Source organism: Fundulus heteroclitus, unplaced genomic scaffold (assembly GCF_011125445.2).
Source record: "Fundulus heteroclitus isolate FHET01 unplaced genomic scaffold, MU-UCD_Fhet_4.1 scaffold_157, whole genome shotgun sequence".
In the NCBI taxonomy this organism is placed as follows: domain Eukaryota; kingdom Metazoa; phylum Chordata; class Actinopteri; order Cyprinodontiformes; family Fundulidae; genus Fundulus; species Fundulus heteroclitus.
This window is the reverse complement of record NW_023396569.1, coordinates 350014-360825: the sequence shown is the minus strand read 5'-3', so window position 1 is coordinate 360825 and position 10812 is coordinate 350014.

Sequence of the window (10812 nt, the reverse complement as noted above, 5' to 3'; positions counted from 1 at the left end):
AACATAATGTTTTAAGTTAAATAAATTTGCAAAGTGTTGCTCTGATTAACATTATTATATTTTTGTTGTTGTTTTTTTGTTTGTTTTTACTAATATTTTGATTGGCAAATCAGACAAAATCCTTCAACCACTGGTTGAGAGTTGTCCTAAAAACAATGTGTGCTATGAAGGAATTGAAAAATATTTAACCGAATAAGAAAAGAAGGCATCCATCCCACTTTGCACGGAGCAGCTCTTACTTCAGACCACATTTCATTCTTTGTTCCAAATCCATGACAATGAAGGGTCCAGACTGGGAAGGAGGGTTGGGGTTGAACACACAAACTAAATAAATTAAAATCAACTGAAGTGAAGTCAGTCATAAAATTCTGTTAAAAATATTTTTTGTTTGTCAGAAGGAAACCCTGTTTTGTAACTTTAAATTGTGTGAATTGCGCTTTGAATTAAATTACATAAATTGTAATTAAATTAAATAATGAGAAACATTACTGCCATTATTATTATTATTATTATTATTATTATTATTATTATTATTATTATTATTATTATTATTATTATTATTATTATTATTAGCATGCCTTAGCATTTGATCTCAGACAAACAATATTACTCCATTTGATTTAGTAAATGATTGCCCTTTAATCACTTAGCATTTTTATGTTCTATATATATTCCAATATGAATTACAGAATTATTTATTGTAATACTGTAAACACTTTTAAACTTTTACAGCACTGAAGTAATGTGATGTGTTTCGTGGGAAACCAGTTCAGCATGTATGGAAACAGTAAGAACTTGAAACAGAATGAAGGTTTCAGACTGACATATTATCTAAAATATGTCCGAGCTGAATTAGCCTTTAGTTTTATCGGAGCTTAAAACATTTCAGCAGCTGCTTCACATTCAGGAGCAGCTTATTTATGATTGATGCTGGCACATTGTTTTCTGCTTGATGTTCTTAAAGTGAAAAGTGAACCTTTATTTTCCCACAACACAGCTCCCTATTCAGAAAATTCACAAATCAAGTGGGTGCTTCAAGCATGGCTAATAACACAAAATGGCTCTGCTGGCTTCCTATCGCACTCGAATAAATGGTATTACCTCACTCAGGCTGAGAAATATGGAAGCAATTAAATCAAGGGGGTAATCTGGCCACTGTTCAAATTTAACCCAGTGTAAAAAAAAATGGCAGAGAATGAAATAAATATACGAGCTGGGTTGATTCTCCTGCCACATCTATTGCTTGTTCATTCTGTAAAATATGGTTGTTGCAAATGAGAGCACAAGTTGAAAGATTTGTAGGAGCAAACGATTGATTTGCTGTGATTCACTTGAGTTGCGGCAAGAGAAAAAATGTCGGAAGTTTAATTCTGAGCCATTCATTTGGACAATTCACTCAGATCGAAGGGAATTGGATTCATGCTCCAAGCTCTTATGGTTTATGTGCTCTGATCTAAGACTGTGTGTTTGGTTACAAATGTGACTGTGTTAGGAAGTTTAGGTGCAGCATGAGCTTCTAGGCCTGAACTTGTCCTCATGTTTCAGGCCAAGCTGCCGAGGTTAAGTAAAAAACATCAACAAAGCTGAAAGGTGAGCAGCAGCCTCCCAAATGCACTGATGCAAGATAAAGAGTGACGCTTACGTTTGACCTTTGGTCCACAGTCTCCAAGAGAATGGAATATTTTCAAGAAATAAACAAGAGCCACATCTGCTTTCAATAAATCAATATATGAGACAAACAAAGACCTTTCCCAACATCATCCACTTGTGCGTTTATTTTATAAAACTGGAAACAGAAAGAGTGTGCCGGAATCGCTTAAATGAAGATCTACAAATCAGTAGAGAAAGGGACATTTCGTTTACGGCAGATGTTTCTGTTTGCTTCATGTGCCTCATTTACCGAAGTGCTCGTACGATCTTTGTTTCACTGCACAGGAATATTAAAACTTGAATGAATTATTTTAAAATGAATTAAACTGATTAAACAAATCTCAGGCTAAAACATTTATTTATCTGTTTTCTTCAGTCAACTGCATGTTTAAAATTAATGATTCTACAATGAATTAAGCTAATTATTTTAAATTTATTTAATTATATTTCACTTAATATTACCCTCCTCCCCCCATTCACTCCAAATAGATTATACTGATGATTTTAAATGACATTAATTTTTGCGTGACTGCACCCTGTTAGATTAGGATATTAATGGAAAAAATAACAAAAAGGGGGAAAAAAGGACAACCAGCAGCCTAATTATGTTCCTCACACAGTCTAATGGCCCGACCCCCTAATTGATCTGTGGTCGGAAAATTGGGTCAGGTAATTGTACTTATCAGATTGTCTAGGCTGATCTCAGTCCAGCTGGATGGATGAATGTTTCTCGCTGGTCTAAAACTGTGGGTGGTAACCCAATGTGGTTGCTGACAAGGTCATAGTTGTATTCTCAAGATCAGTGGTTCTCAAACATTTAATAAATACTACAGTTCCAATGCTCTTCCACCCATCTTTGGACTGTTTTAAAAACGAGGTAAAACAGAAGCTTTCAGGTCAGTGTCATTTTATTGAAAATGAAAATAAAAAATAGAAAACAAAAAAGCTAAATAAAAACATTCTCGGGCATCAGCACTTATTAGTTAATTGCTTAATTATACGGTCCTTGTTTTCTTTGAGGTGGAAATTTCCAAGCATTGAGTTGGAAAAAGCGACAGAAAGGTCCTCAGAAGTTCAAATTCAGAGGGGTACAATTGGAGATTTCACACCAACCTCAAACTCCATCAAAATGCCGTTTTCAGTGAACATGTTGCTATGGTGCAGATTAATACACTGGTATTAGCTTGTTTTGGTAATAATTAGCCAAGTCATCCAGTGCAATGTTTAGCAAATCCGATTGGTTTTCAAATTTGGAATTGAAACATAGTTGAGTTGAGTTAGATGTTTTTGCCAATTCCAGGTTTTGATTTACAAATTACCTGGAACACACGGGTGACCATCAGCAAACAACGGTTCCTGCTTCACTGTTGTTAACTACACTTAATGTGTTCATAAATACCTTTAAAAAATAGAATACGTTGCTTCCACTAAAGAGTGCTACTAGCATTGCAGGTTGAGAACCATGGCTCTATAGATCTCAACACACTGACGTCACTTGCTACCCACAGTGCATCCTAAGAGGTGAAGCTCTGTTGGAGGAGGTGAAAATAGTTGCTAACATACCCAGAGAGGCTGTGAAACACAGCTGTATAAATTAGTTATGACAGCTAAAAAGGTTTCTCAAAACATGACACAAGTTAGCAGTTGGTGAAGTGGCGGAGTGCTGCTGTATGTACGAGTCATCATTTAATAAGGGAAACTGAAAAAAAAAGCACGTTAGCTATAGGCCTGACTGAGATATCTTATAACAACACAGAGTTGGGATCAGTTTTTTTAACGCATATTAGCTGTTGATATGGGATTATTTACTATTTTCTATGGAGCGTAATGGTGAACCATAGACGTGAATAATCTATACTTAAGATATGCTTATTGTCATTTATACTTATAAAGCAGAGTTCTATGTACACCATACTATAATACTACTATAAGGACAGTTTTCCATGTCAAAATTAGATAGTTTCCCTCTGTTGCTCTGCTGCATTTCTTTTTGCTTCCAACAAACCAGAAATACTTGTCAAGATCGCAAGTTCCTGGATGAGTATTTTTATCAACAGGACAACTTTACAGGATAGAACCATAGAGTCATCTCTACATTTCTGCATATCTCTCTGCTAAGGTTTAGCCAGTTTAACCCAGTAAGACTCTGTGTAAACACATCAGAGTTCCACTGATCTTCATATGAATAAAGTCTCTTTAACCCTTTTCAGTAATGCTGGTTAGCTAGCTGTTTTTTTCCTCCCAGTTTGTTGACTCCTTGACTGAGGGCACCGACTGCTTTGTGGACCCCACACCAGACTTACTATGATTATGCAGATCACTGTTTACTTTCCCAGCATACTTAGCTTCCTCTTTCTTCCATTCATATTAATTTTGCCTGGCTAGTTCCTTTCCTGCAGGGCTTTACTTCTGGCTTTTCTTTGCTAGCTCGGCCACACATTATTATTTTAAATCTCTGAGTTAAGACTACTCAAATATAAATTTATCTGTTCCAGTGCTTTATATGCAATGTGTTTTATGTCAAACAATTGATGTAGTCTTGAAATTAAAATAATAAAATATTACAAGATTTTCTAGAAGACACAGTGGACTTCTTTTGTTGTTGAATCGAGAGCTGTACCCAGATTGGTTTTCTGTGGGAGATTGCAAAGTAAAATATGTGGTTTATTCTGTCAATAATTAATCATATGTGCAGCTGTGAAAATAAATGCAATATAATGTAAAAACACTAAAAGTTTAGCTTAAAAATTTAGATCAGGTTTTAAATGTGTACCATTTTCCTATAACAAGAACATGTAATATTAAATTGTTGTAATTATTGGCCTTATTTGTCAATAATTTGCAGTTTAAAAAATATATTTAGAACCTTAACTTTACGAATCAACAATTAAACAAGATGAGTTTTCTACCATGGTGCCAGTGCTAAACTGGGGAAGGTACCAGACTCAGTTTGTCATGATCAGGTGTTTAAGTTTTGATTTTTTTTGTCTGTTTCTTAACTTTTTTATGTTGTCTAGTAGCTTCCATTTGTGTTCACACATTTGTGGATTATGCCTTTAGTTCATTCTTGTGTTCTTTTTACATTTTGTATTAAAGCTAAACACTTTTATCACTGGGTGAAATGCTCCTTCCATCCTGACAGTAGTCAATACATTATGTATTCAGAAAAAGGAGTTTAAGAAATTTGATTTCTGGGGGAGCTACTGGCCTGTAAAAACTCTGATCAATCCCTGTCATTCACACCGAAGGCAGAGTGGTCCTGCCCTCACCCCCTATCTCCCTCAGGTTACAGGAGGATTGCTTTGTCTATTGGTTGTTCCACATGCCAATCATTCTGACTCGGTCATGTGCACGTTCCTTGTTAGTTTGAACTTGCTGGCCCTTCTAGTGTTTATGTATCCAGTTAGCTTAGCCGTTAGCTTAGCAGTTAGGTTTTGTATTAGCTGTTTATTGTAGCTCTGCTGCCCTCAGTTTATACTTTGAACATGGCTGACAGTTGCAAGAAGCAAATTGCGTAAAAGTTTATGAGAAGAAGACGAAGGCATGAGTAGAAAGAAATAAGACCAGACTCTCTTTGGAAATCCGGGACATCTGGTCACCCTAGGTAAGACATCTTGCGCATGCATAAGTTATTCAAAAAGGGTCTTGGGGAAAGTTCTGGAACAAGCACAGACTCTATCATTAAGCTTTAGGCCTATCTGTTAGATTTCTTCCCTGGGTTTTCCTCTGTTCAGTTCCTTTTCATTATGTTCCTCCTCTCAGCTCCTTTGTCTTCATTGGTCTTAGCTGATCATTCACCTCCACCTGATTACTCTCACCTGTTTCTGCCTTAACTTTCTCCACACAACCCTCTGTATTTAAGCTGCCTGGTTTTCACTACTCACCTGTCATTTCTTCCGCTGACTTACTGTATTCCGTTGCTCTACCTGATGTTCTGTTGTTATGCGCTGGATTCTGGTTTCCTGACATTTTCTTCATTAACCTGCTGTTTGACCTCCTGTTTGCTCTACCAGTTGTTCTACCCGCAACAACTTTTTGTTAGTTTCTTCCTTTATAATGACATTTTATTTTGACAGTAACACACTCTCTCTTTGGGTCCTCATTCAACCTTGACTTGATACAGTTCCTATCTGGTTGTATGAAAACAAAGGCAAGAAGGGGATTGGTTTTCCAAAGCCAGAGAACCAGATTGATGCCATATGATGATGTGCAGTAAAACATATCTTCCAATGAATGTTTTACTCCCCTTCTGATGTATTTCATATTTCACAGTGCTGCAAAACCTTTTAACTACACCTACTGCATCATTTATTTCACTATCCCCACACACAGACATTTCCTTGTTGTATGTATTGTTAAAGAGCCACAGGGTTTATAAAAGAATTTTAAAAAGCATTATGTCTTGTTGTGTCTGCGTATTATCTGTAATCTAAGTTCATTCTGAGCCAGTGTCTCACCAAAATGTCATTATGGTAACACATAATGACAATAAAGATTCTGTATTCTTAAATATTATAACCCCAGAGCTGTCAAGTCTCACACAATGAGCATGAGACACATGCAATTTCCTGACTTCCTATGTACTCACACATGACAATTCTCACGCAAAAAAATAACAAAGCCAAATGGGCGATCTGTACACTGCACCGTCCATTAAGAGCTCAGTTTTACCAGATCAGCCTTTAATGGAGATGCTACTTTTTTTTCAAGCCTGCTTTCAGCGTTGACACAGAACACCCCATTTTCTTTATTGGTAAGCAAGAAGGACCACCCCCCCCCCCTCAACATAAATCTCACACCAAACTTTTCATGTAGCTTGACACTCATCCATCCATAGTCTTCACCTTATGAGTTTTGGTCACAGACGTAACAGGTCACACAGGGGAATTCTAGGGATACTCTCTGGGGGATCCTAAGGTGCTCCCAGATTAGAAAGGATATGTGGTACTCCAGTGAGTTCTGGAACTGGTACTAGGTCTACCCCCCAGTGTGACATACCTTGAAGACCTTCAAACGGATGTACCATTTTTGATAAGATACAAGAACCACCTCAATTGACAGCTTTCAATGTGGAGGAGCGGGTGCTCTACTCTGAGCGCCCTGCAGGATGACCATGCTCGTTCTATCCTAAAGGCTGAGCCTAGTCGCCCTTTGGAAAAAGCTAATTTCAGCTCTGCTTTTTTTTTGTCGTCCATATCACATGACCACAGGTGAAAGTTGGAGCATAGACTGATCAATAAACGGCTTTGCTTTTTGGATCAGCTCTTTCTTCACCAAGAAGGACTGGAGAAATGCGTTTATTAATCCCTGACTCTGTCCTTCCATCACTGGTGAACAAGATACCTAATCTGGAGGAAGCAATCCATCCCTTCCTGATCTGTCTTTTTTTTTCATCATTGCATTATACTTTAACATGTCTTTACCACCTTTCCATCTGGGTCTTTATGTTGCAGCTGACTAACCCTCTGCACTCAGTATCTGCCACAGTGGACTTCTTCCAACTTCTTATTTGCATCCACTTTTAGCTCTTTATCTAAATTGGTTTGTGGCTAAGCATCAACTGCTGCTGGTGTCACTGTCTGTGTCTCGGCTGTCCACTTGTTTGTCTTTATCTAGAAAGGTGCGTGGCGTGCAGGATCTATTATCTCCCAGCAACTTGCCTGGGGACACACACAGACACTCCAACCCACATAGACACCTTTTAACCAGCACACACTGCTGGGCTCCTGTTTAAAATTTGTTGGGGGTAGGGTCCACAAAAGTCCATTTACAGTACGGGTCAGTACTTCTGAAAGGATTTACTACTGCAGCTGAATTCTTTGTCACCCTCATTCACGGCTTGTCATGTAGACTGCAGGCTGCATAAAGTTAATTGGCAATATATTGTCCGGGCCAACATTAGCCCCAGATATTTTCACTGTGCTCCATTAAAGTACTCTTTTCCTCCTCCATTACTGGGCAACTCCCAAAGAGGAAGGGGTCATCCAAACCATGAACAGATACTTAGATATTCAGAGAAACAAAAGGAGCACAATGGAAGTAGTTCTGTTTTTCTTACTTTTGTAATGTCTTTTTTGGACAAATGGGGTCTTTAGGGGCCACAGGAACGTTAGTTTGAGGCTGTTTGTTAAACGCTTTTAGCCAAATCTCTTCACATTCCAGCAGAACTAAAAAGTAGAATAATACCTCTGAGTAACAACAGGTTTGCATTGTGGCAGCGCATTCAGGCCTCACATGAAACTCGTTGCTATGTGAACCACCGGAAGGTACAATAATTTAAGCAGGGTTAGCCTGAGGTCAGCCGAATACTTTCACGGCTTAATGATAACAGTGGTTGCTCAGGAGGGTCATTCGGTGCTGACCAGCATTTCCACACTAAAGCAGGTCAGGCTGGAGCGCTATCTAATCGTCAGAGGTGTGAGGAAATTAGTCAAACGTCATGCTCAAAATTAAACGTGGCTATTTCTAACAGTTTTGCTGAGGAAAAAACACGGCAGAAGACTTTCTGAGCATTAAACATTTACATTTGCACAATTTCAACAAAAAAAGTTCATTCTCATGGTGAGATGTTTAGCTGGTACCATCAGCATCAGATCCCTTTGAATGATAAATGCGTAAAATGTAATACTTTAATACTCAAGCAATTTTTGCAGATTTTTATGTACCGTGTTGGGAGCAGCATGCACCACTCATATCCTCTGGCATAAGTGCTATAATTAAAAAAGATAAATACATTTGATTATTCATCTAATAATGAAAAAGTAAATTGCTGAAAAAATAATTGAATTGAAGTTAGAAAGCAATGCTGCAGAAACATACCAACAGCCCACAAAATAATGATTTACTAAATATGGGCGGGGCTCACACGGCTGATCATGACACCTGGGCTGAAGAGAACTGACTGTGCAGGTTAGTCTGTTCTAATGTTGGCTGTGCTTCTAAATCCATGTGACATAAATGTCACAAGCTCTACCTGCGCACTAGTCCGCCAGGATAGCTAATGCTTTGTGAATTTGCTGACTGCGCGCCTACACTACTTGATTCGACAGGTGGCTTCTCACCAACAGCAGTTTAAGAAACCTGAGCGTCAATAGAAAAAAAAACAACAACAGTGTCTGCTTTTGTTAATGTGGACCTAATTTATGTTCTAAAAACGGAGCAATGGTTCGGACTCCATTTTGTAGCTTCGCGGCTCTGCGGTCCGAGCTATCATGGTTGCTAGGCAACAGAAGGTAGAAGAGCGGGAACTGCCGGTCAGATCCAGGATGCAGCCCCAGAATTTTGACACCTGCTCTCAGAACAAAAAGCTCAAAAACTGCATTGATATCCTGGTGACAAATCCCTTTATTCTTCCTTTTCCGTACACCTCTTCTTCTCCTCTTCTGATTAGACCAGAGCAAACAACAACCACAAAAACTCCAAAATGCTCGGAATTAAATGAATAAAACATTAAGAAATAAGTGTCAACATTAACAAATAACAAATTAATATTTTTATAGAGTGACAACGAAATAATTAAATTACTGAATGCATAGAAAATTCTGTGCTCATTACTCTTATTTTTCCTTCTCCTTTAAAAAATGTGCTTAAACATTATTTCACTGTGATGTTTTTATCCCCTTATAATGGAGATTATTTTTGAAGCGTTTTTATGTAATTGTAATTTTCATGTAATTTATGTCCCTTTGAAGTTCCATATCTATGAATACGCATGAGGATAAGCTGAATTTATTTTAAAGAACTGAGGCTCTTCGCACATGACATAATTTTTAGTTTCAGATGAAAATAGTAGGGATAAGCACGTGTGTATGTTGATAAGGTTCCAGTGGTTTGCATTCATCAGTGTGAAGAGGTGTGTGAAAGCCCTAACAATCAAAAGTAGGGTCCGTTTTCACAGACTATGGCAGTAGTTTCAATTATTTCAGGATGAACTGCAGCTAAAACTAACAAATATACTGAATAAATATAAAATATTACTATAATTGATGGAAAATTATTGATTTGACATTTTAATCAATAAAATCCACATTTATTTGATTAAATACTAAATAAATAAATTATAAAGAAATAATGTTATTTGAAATAATTGTAGATACATTCCTACTTGCTGAATAATTATTTACTTATACATTCTTTACACTTTGGTGCCTTTGGCATTCTCCCTTGACATCATTTGTGTCATCCACAGACACGTCTGTAGCGCAGAAGGCAACAGCTTCCATGGGGTTGAACTATGGGACTGATAGCACTGTGTGCACTCATAAGCTATTTTCTCCTAGCAGGCTGAGGATTGTCAGTGGCTGAGGAGCCCTTTGAGTTAATGATGGAGAGGCCTGTGTGTAGACGGGAGAGACCCTACTCCACCCTCACCTACACAGCAAGCTGCAGAGCCCCCCTGGCTCCCAAACCAGAAACACCTTTTTACAACATCCTCAGATCAGATCTTCTTCACAGTGAGGCCTCTGAAAATTTGCTGTGCGGTTCTAACACTCAGTCACATTGTTAGCATGCACCGTCATTGGTTTCCTGTTGGAACATTAAATAAGTTTGTGTATTCAGCGTCTTGGCTTTGTATGTGGAGTCACATTTCTCCTCATTACCTGAAATAGATCCGCCTAATGGGATCTGCTCAACCTGGGTTTGTAGCCAAGAACACAGTAAAAAGATGGTTACAGCTGTGAAGCAACTCCAGAGTCATTAAATATACAGTAAAATTTGTGCTGCTCAAGAGATTCCCATTAGATAGCTTCTTTATAGTCAAAGAAGGAAATACTATGAATTTTTCTGCTTTCACACATTTAGGTGAAGACGTTTCTCTGCGCTGTGGTTCTGTGGTGTACCATGGGAGTTCACAACTCAACATCTTCCACTACTATTTCTGTCAGTGTAGAAGTCACGAGCAGCCCCTTAGATAACACAAGTGTGGTCAGAGAATTGTTTCTCAGCTCGCTCAGGCAGTCAGAAGTGAGCCTTTATGTTAACAAAATATCAACTTTGCTTTATTTCTAGTTTGACGTTTGTGTGCTGGAAGTGGGGGTCCCACACAGATAGAAACACTGATAGTTAAAGCTGAGGTGGAAGTGGCATAGTTGCTTTTTTAATGCTGTATAAGGAGGAGAAATGTAGAAACACTTTTCCAGGGTTGAATAATCCCAACAGACT